Here is a 13,728-nt window from a genome sequence, read left to right on the forward strand (position 1 = left end):
ATATCCTGTGATAAGCCACAATGGAAAAGAAAATGAAAAAGAATATTTGAGTGTGTGTGTGTGTGCACACACGCGTGTACTCAGTCACATCTGACCCTCTGAGATTCCATGAACTTAGCCTGCCAAGTTCCTCTGTCCAGGGGATTTCCCAGGCAAGAATACTAGAGTGGGTAGCCGTTTCCTACTCCAAGGGACATGCCTGACCCGGGGATCGAACCCACATCTCGAGTTTACCGCATTGACAGGCAGATTCTTTACCACTGCACAACCTGGGAAGCATTTTCACATGCATAATGGACTCGCTTTGCTATACACCTGAAACTAACACAGCACTGTGAATCAACTATACTTCAATTTAAGAAAAAGAAATAAACAGTAGTTAAACAGAAGTGTATTCCTTGGTGTAATCTGATGCTCAAGTTGACAATGTGAAGGAGGAGGTTACAAAAATGTGATCAGAAAGGGGAACTAGCAAGGTAAAAAGGGTGCTGAAAAGACAGCTGACAGCGGAGACGGGCTGCGTAACTGGGTTTCCCTTTACTCTGAGATCCCATAAGACACAGTTTCCTGGGGAATAGCAAGAAAAGAGCAAAAATACAGTGGAAAATAGAAAAAGCAAAGAAAAATCTAAAATTTTAAACAGCTAATATTTAATTTACACATTCTCTGAACCAAACACTGGGCTAAGAACTTTCTATGATTTCTCTTCTTAAATTCCTACCACAGCCCCATGGGAGTGAATGTCCAATACAAGATACATATGAGATAGCTACTAACCTTTGCTTCTTTTTTAAAACTGGTGCTAAAAATAAGTCAGCCAGTCACCCTAGGATATAAACCTGGACTGAAAAACCTGAATCTGTCCAACTCTGGGATCTTCACTCCCACCACAAGGCAACCCCATGTCCCCCTAGTAGGACTGGGAAAGGAACTGAAGACTCATGAAAGTTAAAAGATCCACAGTGAAAAGGATCAGGAGGTGAAAACTCTCAGTTCCTGAGAGTTTGAGGAAAGATTTCAGATAGGAGAGAAAGATGTTATTCATTAGTGAGAAAGGATCCCATAATTGCTCAAAACAAACTCCCAGGGAAAATATTTTCCAAATCTAGCTGGTGTCAGTAAATTGGCTTTGCTGCACAGTGGGCAAGAGGACCCAGGACCAGTTTGGTAATAGCCTGCCCCCTTTCTTCCTGGCAGGCATATCACCCATGAGCACTCCCAACTAACCTCTGAATGCAACTTTCTACCTCAGAGTCTGTTTCTAGTGAATCCAATCTAACACAACCCTCAGGGATATTTAATAATGAATACTGCATGCAGATGCTGAATATATGAATACTGTTAAATATTATTTCACTGTAAAGCAGTCACAAAGTAGAAATTTAAAATAAATATAAGTTGAAGCTCTAATATTTTCTTTCCACATCTCAATGAGCTATCTTTTGCAACCTCTCCGTCTTCCCTCACTGAATTGAACCTGGGTCCGCTCCCCCAATGCTCAGCAAAGCCAATCTACAGACACCAGTTTGTGAACAAAAGTATGGCATTTACTGCAGGCACCCAGTAGGGAGTACAGGCAACTAATACTCAAAAGACTCCAACTCCTCAATGGCTTTCAGGGAGGGGTTTTTAAAGACAGTGTGAGGGTTGTGGGGGTATGCATCAGCTCAGGCTCAGTTCTCTAACTAGCTGATGGTAGGGTAACAGCGTGGTGTCACAGAGGTCAACATTATCAATCTTCAGGCTTCAGCCAGGCTGGGAGTTACGTGCTCATGATCATCATGGAGTTAGCTTCCTCCACTTGGTGGGGGTTTTAGTATCTGCAAAACAACTTAGCAATGTATATCAGACCTATCTTTACCTGTGAAACAGAACTGAGAGTCCTTGTGACTGATTTATTATTTAATTTCTGGCTACTCTCCTGCTTGACAGTCCTGTTTTTGCTTCTGGAGTCTTTAATTCCCCAAATCTTACCTGCTAGGGCCTGTTCTTTGTTCTACATGGAGGGCCCAGGAGGCTAAGGTATTTCCTTAGCCTTTTTTCCACATCAACAATAAGCAGGAACACAGAGGGGTCATCACTGGGAAGGCTCCTAAATGGACCTGCTCAATTTTGCATGCACGCGCGCACACACACACACACACACAGGAGACTATTCTTATTCAATAAATAAGTAAGAGATTTTATCTTAAGTGTCATGGAGAATGTAAACATGATCCTACAGTGTAACTGGGAAGAAATAAATAACCAACGTACAGGATCATGGAGAGAGGAATCCAGGAACATGTGTGGCAACGTATAAGAGGTAGAGACACCAAGTACCCTGGGATGTCCATGGGACTGGTGCCACTCCAGTTGAGGGAATCATGGAAGGATTCCTGAAGGAAATTAGATAAAAGGGGGTAGGAGTATTTCTAAAGGAAGAAATGAAGAAGAAAGGTAGGCATGAAGGTGGGAAAGAAGATAGGAGAGGAGGGTCCAAGAGAGATTTGGAAAGTGAAGTGCAATGAGCCTTCAGGTGTATAGGTTTACCTAGGAAAGAAGTGGAAGTTAAGACTGGACAAGGGGTGGATACAGCCTCAAACTAGTAGGGATAATCCTCATGTTAGACTGTAGAGTGTGGCAAAGCCAGAAAAAGATTTGGAGGAGATGAGTGGAAGTCTTTCAGGAAGATGAGTTTGGTAGTTACATGCAAGAAGGTGGATAGAAACTGTACCCAGAGTACAGAGAATTTAGCACTAGAAGGAAAATAGAATAGAGACAGTTCACTGAAGAACTAGGGGACGTGAATAAGAATAGAAAGAAAAGTATTTGTAGAAAAGATGCCACAAAGGAAAATCTAGATCGTCTGGAGAATAAGGAAAAATACTCAGGGATTGGGTTCCTTGTTACAGTAATTTATAGGATTATGGTATCACCCAATATGAGGACATCAGGAAGGATTAACTCTGGAGAAAACAATGAGGTCTTTGTTCTGACATTTTGACTTTAGGGTGATAATGGGACCCTAATAGGGTGGAAATATTTAATAGGTACATACATAAGGTTGGAATCTAGAGAAAGATTAGGCCAGAACTAGATACACAATACATTTCAAAGCCATCTGAATAGCCATCCTGTTTGAGTTCTTGATAGGGGATGAGTTTCTTGGAGTAAGATTCACATGGAGCCAGAGTCTCAGAGAATGAAAGAGGGAGACAGGTAGATCTAAAGTGGGGAAGGGAGGGTTAGAAGGTGAGGAGGAAGAGACTCTCAAAGCAAGCACAAGAACACTGTTAAGGTACTGAAAGCTGCAGAAAGCCCAGGAAGAATGAGCAGAAACCATCAGGTGGATGGATGACCAGAAACAATTATTTTTAAGAGAACACTTTCAGTTGATTTAGGGGGAGGAAGCAGAGAGGTATAGTGAGTTGTATACAGCTTTCTTTACTTAAAAAATTTTTTTCATTTTATATTGGAGTATAATTCATTTATGATGTTGTGTTAGCTTCAGATGTACAGGAAAGTGATTTTTGTACATGCTGCTGCTAAGTCACTTCAGTCGCGTCCGACTCAGTGTGACCCCATAGACGGAAGCCCACCAGGATCCCCCGTCCCTGGGATTCTCCAGGCAAGAACACTGGAGTGGGTTGCCATTTCCTTCTCCAATGTGTGAAAGTGAAAAGTGAAAGTGAAGTCACTCAGTCGTGTCCGACCCTTAGCGACCCCACGGACTGCAGCCTACCAGGCTCCTCCATCCATGGAATTTTCTAGGCAAGAGTACTGGAGTGGCTTGCCATTGCCTTCTCCGGATTTATGTACATATATCCATTCTTTTACAGATTCTCTTCCCATATAGATTATTACAGAGTACTGAGTAGAGTTTCCTGTGCTACAGAGTATGTACCTACTGATTATCTGTTTTATGTATTTTGTTTAGTCCCTAGGTCCTATCTGACTCTTTGCAACCCCATGGACTATAGCCTGCCAGGCTCCTCTTTCCAGGGGATTTCCCAGGCAAGAATACTGGAGTGGATTTCCATTTCATTCTCCAATTTTATATATAGTGGTGTATGTACATTAATCCCAACCTCCTAATTTATCCATTCCCCTACCTTTCCCCTTTGGCAACATATATTCAGAGAAAACCATACTTGGAAAAGACCCATACACATACACAATTTGCAATAGTCAAGACATGGAAGGAACCTAGTCATCCACTGATAGATGAATGGATAAAGAAGATGTGGTCCATATATAGAAGGGAGTGTTATTCAGCCATGAAAAGAATGAAATAATGCCATTTGCAGCAACATAGAAGGATCTAGAGATTATTATACTAAGTTAAGTAAAGCAGACAGAGAAAGACAAATATCACATGATATCACTTCTATGTGAAATCTAAAAAGAAGAAAAATGATACAAATGAACTTATTTACAAAGCAGGGACAGCTTTCAAGTTTGGCTATGTATGGAGTGAGAGTTGGACTGTGAAGAAAGCTGATCGCCGAAGAATCGATGCTTTTGAACTGTGGTGTTGGAGAAGACTCTTGAGAGTCCCTTATACTGCAAGGAGATCCAACCAGTCCATTCTAAAGGAGATCAGTCCTGGATGTTCATTGGAGGGACTGATGCTAAAGCTGAAACTGCAATACTTTGGCCACCTCATGCGACGAGTTGACTCACTGGAAAAGACTCTGATGCTGGGAAAGGTTGGGGGCGGGAGGAGAAGGGGACGACGGAGAACGAGATGGCTGGATGGCATCACCGACTCTGTGGACATGAGTTTGAGTGTACTCCGGGAGTTGGTGATGGACAGGGAGGCCTGGCGTGCTGTGATTCATGGGGTCGCGGAGAGTCGGACACGACTGAGCGACTGAACTGACTGACTGATGAATACAGTGAGAAAGAATGTGGTAAAAGGGAGTGACAGAGACACAGAAAAGGCATTTTCAAGACTGGGAGGATATGTCCAAGGAATAGGGAGGATATGAAGGTCCTAGAGAGAGAAAGAGTAGTGTTGGGTTGATCAGTTGGAGGCAAAGTCAGCCAGAGCATGGAGGAAGGAAGGGTGCCTTGAAGATGAGGATCTCCATCATCTGAATCAACTGAAGATGAAGAACGTGGATGGAGAGGTGGGCCCTGAAGATCTGCTCTGAGTTTTCCCAATATTTGTTGGATTTGCACAAATTCCACTCTCTGGGAAAGATAGCTACTGCTATGGACATACACACATGCTACAGAGACCAGCTCCCACTGAAACCTAAGTAAGTCATTTTCAAAGGGGGAGCCAGTTTTGGCAGCTGGTTGTAGATGGGAAGCTAGATTTCTGGCTCTCTGAGTCTCCTTCATTTAAAAACATTGCTGTCAACCTCCCACTGGTATAAATGCCACCCTCCCTCGTTCTTGTCCATTAGCAAGACTAGAGTCCTATGACCTTGGCTTAGGAAGGAGAGGAAGCCTTGTCTTTCTCTTGGCCTCCAGGGAGAGCACAGCCAATCCTGTCCTGATGTGAAGGAGAAAATCCAGTTCTTGAGACCTGGCTGTGTTCCATGCTCTCTCTAGCAAGCACTTCCTGCAAAGCCACATCAAGATGGTCCAGAAGAGTTACTAGAGGGGGTTGATTGGTGCTGCATCTGTCAGACTGTTTAAGCACACCTCTGCTTTATTCCATTCACAGATATGTTGGGATGGGCTAGAGCTGACTCATGTAGAATCAAGTCTAGAGATCTAGACAGAGCAAATGGAAACAGCCTATGGATATAGGATAGAGGATTTTCTGAGACCAAGATACCATCTGGCAGAAAAGGCAAGATGAGGAATGAAATGGGACCACAGAGCAGAAGATCCAGAATCAAATCCTGGCCTTTTGCTTTGGTAGTTGTGTGACCTTGAGCCAGTAAGCTGCCAGTTTCATGCATCAGTGTCCTCATTGTCAATGAAAGGTTAATAATGTGCCCTGAAGGCACATTCTGAGGACTGGAAGGGAGATCACCTAGTACATAGTCATTACTGTTGGTGGAGGGGAAGAAACAGCCAAGCAAAAGATGAAGAAGCTGCCATAGGAAAGTGGAATTTTGCTGTGTGGAACAGGAAAGCCAGAGGAAAGAAAGAAAAGAAAGACTTTCTTTTCCCCCAAATTTAGGGTAGGTGAGCATACATTTGATGTGTAGGAAACAGTAGGAAAATCCAATGAAGTGCCCAGAAGTGTGGAAAAATATACCCAAAGATGGTCATGACAACAGATAATAAAACACAGCTGGAGGTTCTGAGAACTCTGGCTTCACTGCTTTTAAATAATTTGTAAGCTGTTAAATTATTTGTAAATGGCTGAGACAACAAAAGTGTTTTGGTGCCTGCGTTCATGTGTATTTGGCAAATGAGCCACAACTTTCTGAAGGAGGGCAGGATGCTGGCAGGGAGGTCTAAGAGGAAGAGTACAGCTTTCCAGATGTGTGGTCCCCAGGCCACAAAAGACAGTGTAGCCCTGAGGAGCAAGGAGAGACAGGGAACAGAAGCACCTCGATTCAAGATGAGGAGTCTGTCTTGGTTATGAACCTCAAAGAACTTGAGAGACAATGAGTCACCACATCCTATTTAATATGCACAGAAAACTGGGAACAAAATCAATTCAGCTGTGGAAACTGGCCGGTTACCTGGAGAATCATGAAGCGAGAAATGCTCCTTATTCAAAAAGCAGCTGATGTTATTCTCCAAAAGCCAGGCACAGGCAAAAAAGAAGCAATTAAAGTTTTCTTTGCCCTCTGGAGACTCCTGTGAACTCTTTGGCTAACTTATTCCTGTAATTTGCTGAAACCACTGCTAATATATTTCACTTATAACGGACCATGGACAGCTCCAACAGTGGGCATGGCTTAATACTCAGACACACAGGCATACACTCACCAGGTTACACACATATGTGCAACCCATGCACCCATAGATTTGTTAAGAATATACTTTGGAAAGATTGGGGAGAATTTGGAATACACTGAAAGCAGACAAAACAAAGGGTTCTCTTCCAATTTCTTACACCATATCCTTTCTTCCCCATTTTTGTGAAGGTCCTATTCCTACCCTAAGGTGGTTTAATAAAGTGGCTTAGGGACATGTGGAACTGTCTAGAGGATCTTCCTCCTTGAATTACAGCTAATCACAGAATTGTCCTACTCTCATCAGTAGAGAAGAGCTTCTGAAGAGTGATCAGTTCAGCTGCATCCACCACCACTGCTTCCACTTCCAGGCATCAGTACTGATAGTGTCCTGGGACACACATTCACATAGGCTGTATTAGATCCAGTCCACTTTGACTGGGCAAACAACTCATGACTCTCATCCTTGGCAGTCTTGGCAAGTCCTGGCACCTTGAATGGATCCATGGCCAATCTCAGAACACTATTCACTGACTGTCACTTGAATCCAAAGGGTCTGAGACAGAAATACTTCAAATAGCATCTTCTACAAAAATGTCTTATCTGGGAAAGAGTTCAACAGCATCAATAATTTTATTCAAAACCAAAGTCTATACAATGGCCTACTATGCCCTACAAGACCTGACTCCTTCACCTGTGCTAATACAATCCCTCACACACTCTGCCCCAAACACACTGAATTGCTGCTGTTCTTCAGGAGGAGTACTGGATCAAGCTCAGTACTTTTGATCCAGCTATTTCTACTTCCTGAAACACTCTTCTCCCAGGCAACCACTAGCTAAAGTCCCTTGTGTGTGTGTGTGCGTAGTCGTTCAGTCATGCCCAACTCTTTGCAACCCCATGAACTGTAGCCCACCAGGCTCCTCTGTCCATGAGATTTCCAAGACAAGAATACTGGAGTGGGTTGCCATTTCCTCTCCAGGGAATCTTCCTGACCCAGGGATCACACCTGCGTCTCCTGTGTCTCCTGCTTAGCAGGTGGATTGTTTACCACCTGGGAAGCCCAGCTAAACTCCCTTGCCTCTGCTCATATTTGCCTTAAGCTTTTGCTCAAATTTCAACTTCTCAGTGAGACTTGGTATCTAAACCTCCCTTATCCTACTCTGCATATTCCCTTTCCCATAGTTCCCATCATCTTCTATCATACTATTGGGTTGGCCAAAAGTTTAGTTTGAGTTTTTTTCTAACATCTTATGGAAAACCCTGAATGAACTTTTTGGCCAACCCAATATTATACTTGACCTTAACCTTATTTATTATGTTTATTATCTCCTGGGCTAGAATATGAGTAAAGTTTAAGGAGCAGTAATCGTTTTTTTTTTTTTTGGCCATGCTGCACAGCTTACAGAATCTTAGTTCCCTGACCAGGAAGCAAACCTGGGCCCCCAGCAGTGACAGTGCTGAATTGCAACCCCTGGATCTCCAGAGAATTTCGAGAAACTTTTGTTTCATTTACTGATACACCCAAGTACCTAGATAGTTCCTGGCACATAGTAGATGCTCAATAAATATTAGGTGAATAAATGCAAGCACCTAAGTTTATGCCAGGCATCGTTCAAAGAGCATAGCATTTATTTAAATCTCATTAAAATTTGTATTGCTATTATTCTGAGTTTACAGAGAGGAAGCTGAGGCCAGAGAGGTTAATAACTGGCCAAAGTGAAAGTGAAAGTTGCATCCGACTTTGCAACCCCATGGACTATAGCCTGCCAGGCTCCCCTGTCTATGGAATTCTCCAGGCCAGAATACTGGAGTGGGTAACCATTCCCTTCTCCAGGGAATCTTCCCAACCCAGGTATCGAACTGCGGTCTCCTGCATTGCAAACAGATTCTTTACCAGCTGAGCTATGAGGGAATCCCTGGCCAAAGGCTGCCCTATTACTAAGTAATGTTTCCAGAATTCAAAACCATGCAATATGATTCGCAACCCACACGGAACTGTCTGTCAGAAAGCCCACACAGGAGCCCATACCTAAAAGGAAAATGTTCTATCCAAAGTAGAGATTATATTTTCCTGTTTGCTCTATAGCAGAGTGATCTTAAAAACTCTGTTAATGCAATAGGATTTTAATAATGCTTTCAGAATCTTGTAGCTAGGATGAAGATTGAATATGGTAATAACTGTAAATAGCAATTCCATTTACTAAGCATATTAGTGAATCTCTAGATTCAACAGGTATTAAAATATGCTAATATGGTTACTGAAGAAATTGTTGACCCCAAAGGGTTCAATTTCGAGCAGCAAACCAATTATCTCAACCAAAAGTTACCTGCAATTGCCCTGGTTGCTTTTTGATATGTTGATGACTTAAAATGTGAACCATCCATTTATTAATTTCAGCTTGTTAAACTTGAAAAATCTGTGTCATATTATTTTTAATTGCATCAATTAAAATGAGAGTCACATACATAGCATGAATGTCATTGTGTGCATATAATTAATCAGATGCTGTGAAAAAAAGGCCACTAAAACATTAACATTATAAAGCACATCAATGAATAAGGGAATATTCTGGATTTTTAAGCCTCATACTATCAAATAATGAATATCCTCACATAAGTGATCACCTACCAATTTACATCATTTTTAAGGAGATGAAATCTCAAAGGAACTGGTTTCTTATTTTTTCAAATTGTAGTACAAAATATTTCATTTTCCATTTCTTTATTTAGTTTATACTCTGGACTACATGTTACCGCACCCTACACCAATATAATGGCATCATTGACTCAATGGACATCAGCTTGAACAAACTCTGGAACATAGTGAAGGACAGGGAGGCCTGGCGTGCTGCAGTTCATGGGGTTGCAGAGTCAGACATGACTAAATGACTAAACAACAATAACAATGCCAGTATAATACTGATACTATGATGTAGGAATCCAATGAATTAAGCAGGGTGTATAATTTTGTGTCTGACTTCTTAAACTCAACATTATATTTGTAAGATTCATTATGTTGTTATATTTGGTTACAGTCCATCCAATCACTTTGATGTGTAGTAATCCATTTTTTTAATGTAGCACCATCTGTTTATCCATGTTGTGTTTGGTGAACAGTCGTGCTCAACTTGGAGCATAATGATTATACATCTATAGATGTTTTTGTACATGTTATTTGAGATACAGTTTTTGTATTTCCATTGTATATACACTCAGGATAAGAATTGCTGAGTTTAGTTTTAGTTTATGATGCTTTTGAACTGTGGTGCTGGAGAAGACTCTTGAGAGTCCCTTGGACTGCAAGGAGATCCAACCAGTCCATCCTAAAGGAGATCAGTCCTGGGTGTTCATTGGAAGGACTGATGCTAAAGCTGAAACTGCAATACTTTGGCCACCTCATGCGAAGAGTTGACTCACTGGAAAAGACTCTGATGCTGGGAGGGATTGGGGGCAGGAGGAGAAGGGGACGACAGAGAATGAGATGGCTGGATGGCATCACCGACTCAATGGAGGTGGGTTTGAGTGAACTCCGGGAGTTGGTGATGAACAGGGAGGCCTGGTGTGCTGTGATTCATGGGGTCACAAAGAGTCGGACACGACTGAGCGACTGAACTGAACTGATAATGTCTGTGCCCAGAAAAAATATGAGTGCCAATAGTTTAGGTAGTAATCCCAGGAAGCACTAGTCGTGGAAATGGAGACACTGGAATTGGAAGAAAGACTTAAAGAGAGAGTATTAAACAAGTTCCCACTGAGAGCAACTAGAGCTTGATAGAAAATATCAGTGCTATCCCAACCGAGGGCTGAGGAAACCAGGGCATTTTATCTACCAAATCTTTGTCATTGGTTGAGACGCATTAATGAGGGGCATTAATTTCTGCATTTTCAGCTTGCTTTGCCTGCACGCTGAGTGTGCTCACAGAAAATCTCCCAGGCAGAAAGGGTGAGGTATTACGTAGCCTTTTGCAAATGGAACCCATCCTGAGAAGACATGGACCAACAGCATCTGCCATAAGACGTGAACTCAAAAAGAAAGTAAAATCTCTAAGTGGCAAAATAGAGGAATTAAAGCCAAAGCTTTAAGTTTTAGTTTGAGGAGGTCCTTGTTTATTTTTAGTTCCCCATGGATGCTTGGATTTATTTCTGGGCTCTTGATTCTGTTTCATTGGTCTATATGTCTGTTTATATACTTGTACCATACTGTTTTGATGACTACACTTTTATAGTATACCCTGAGATCAAGGAGCATGGTGCCTCCAGCTTTGCTCTTCTTTTTCAGGATTTCTTTGGCTATTCCGGGTCTTTTGTGATTCCATATAAATTTTAGGGGTCTGTTTTTCCTTTTTAAAAAATCATTCATACATTTATATTTTATTGCACTGGGTCTTTATTGCTGCACATGGGCTTTCTCTAGTTGTTGTGAGTGGGGGTTATTCTTTGTTGTGATGCACAGGCTTCTACTGTGATGGCTTCTCTTGTTGCAGGATCTGGGCACATGGGTTGCAGCACCAGAGCTCAGTAGTTACCACTCTCAGAGTCTGACTAGGACTTCCAGAAATATATTGAATAAGAGTGGTGACAGTGAGTATGCTTGTCTTGTTTTTGATCTTAGAGAAAATGCTCTCAACCTTTCACCACTGAGTTTGCTAAATGTGGGCTTGTCATATATGGCCTTTACTATGTTAAGATATATTCTTGCTATGCCTAATTTAAGAGTTTTTTTTTTTTAATAATGAATGGATGTTGAATTTTGTCAAATGCTTTTTCTGTGTCTGTTGAGATGGTTATATGATTCTTCCATTCTATTAATATGATGTGTCACATTGATTGATTTGCCTATGTTAAGCCATCTTTGCATCAGTCAGTCAGTCAGTTCAGTCGCTCAGTCGTGTCCGACTCTTTGTGACCCCAAGGACTGCAGCACTCCAGGCTTCCCTATCCGTCACCAACTCCCGGAGCTTGCTCAAATTCACGTCCATCAAGTCGGTGATGCCATCCAATCATCTCATCTTCTGTTTCCTTTCTCCTCCTGCCTTCAATCTTTCCCAGCATTAGGGTCTTTTCCAATGAGTCAGTTCTTCACATCAGGTGGCCAAAGTATTGGAGCTTCAGCTTCAGTCCTTCTATCCTAGGGATAAATTCCACTTAATTGCAGTGAACAATCTTTTTGATGTGCTGTTGCAATTGGTTTGCTGGTATTTTACTGAGAATTTTTGCATCTATATTCATCAGAGATATTGTCCTATTCTACCTTTTTTTAATGTTATCGCTGTCTGGTTTTCAGCAGTCTTATTGTGATGTGCTTAAGTATAGTTTCCCTTACATTTACTTTATATTGATACTGCAAACTTAGATGATGTTATACACATGTGGGGAGGATTTTTTCTTTAACTTTGTGGTAGACAGAATAAGAGACTATCACCTTAATCCCATCGGGGACAGAGTTAATTGAGGCTAGGTTTTACCCTATATAAGGCCTGATCTATTTCCAATTTGGCTGTAGTCACAGACATCCTCCTTCATGGTCAATTGAAAGACTGAGTGTTTTCCAAGGCTCCTCTCTTCTGGATAGTCTCGAACACCAACTTTTATCTAGTCTTGTAAAAGCTCAACTCGTATTCTCTGGCCCTTAGCAGCTACTACTTTATATTTGTCTTTTCATTCTCTCCACCAATGCCACTTATGAATTAGCTAATTTCTGAAGGGAAAACAATGTAGTGTTGAATTCACCTCAAATTTTCCCTTTCTCCATGACCTTGAACCCTAAATCCTAGCTGCATTTGTAACTTTCTGTTGACTTTCAAATAGGTTTTTAAAAACTTTTTAATCAACTTTTTACTTGTACTTGATGGAAGAATTAACCTTCTGCAAGTCAGTTCCTTGTGACCAGAAGCAAAATTGTTAGTGGTAAATTACATGGCAAACTTTGTTAGCAGACACTTTAACCCAGCATTGTCATGCAGTTTCAATATAATAGCTGATGTTCATAACAGCAACCTTGTGCCATTCTGATGCTAATATGTCTTCTGAATCATCAAAGAGTAAATTAAAATCAAAATAACTCTACTGTTTGAGATATTTAATGAGCTTTCATTCATTTTACAGGTAATCCATGAACATTGAATATGAGAATTTGCCTTCAAAATATTTCTGTCAAATCCTTCTCTTCTTTGTCTTATGTGCCACAACTCTGAAGCATCAATTCTGTCATATGAACATTTGAATAAGTCTAAAGCTGCTTCTTAAATGTCTTGGTCTTTCTCTCTGCACTCCAGAACTTTTATGCAGAAAAGGGACACTTTCCATCTGGCTAAACAAGAACTCATGGCAGAAATTTAATTTTTATGCAAAAATATCATCTTTGCTAACAAGATGCTCGGAATCCAAAGTGTATGACTCACCTAGTCTCGAATTGTTTGCTTTAGAGCTCCTGTCTAAAGTCCTGCTGAGACAACTGATATTCAGGAGAAATTATCTAAAGACACCATTTGTTGTTGTTGTTGTTCCGTTGCTAAGTCCTGTCTGACTCTTTTTGACCCCATGGACTGCAGCACACCAGGCTCCTCTGTCCCACTATCTCCCTGAGAAACTCACGTCCACTGAGTCACTGATGCCATCAAACCGTCTTCTCCTCTGCCTCTCCCTTTTCCTTTTGCCTTCAGTCTTTTCCAGCATCAGGGTCTTTTCCAGTGAGTTGACTCTTCCCATCAGGTGACCAAAGTATTAGAGCTTCAGTTTCAGTCTTTCCAATGAGTATTCAGGGTTGATTTCCTTAGAATTGGCTGGTTTGATCTTGCACTTCAAGGGACACTCAAGAGGCTTCTCCGGCAGTTCAAAATCATCAACTCTTCGGTGATCAGCCTTCTTTATGGTC

Source organism: Moschus berezovskii, chromosome 10, assembly GCF_049115385.1.
Source record: "Moschus berezovskii isolate FMDL1 chromosome 10, NW_MosBer_1.0, whole genome shotgun sequence".
Lineage (NCBI taxonomy): Eukaryota > Metazoa > Chordata > Mammalia > Artiodactyla > Moschidae > Moschus > Moschus berezovskii.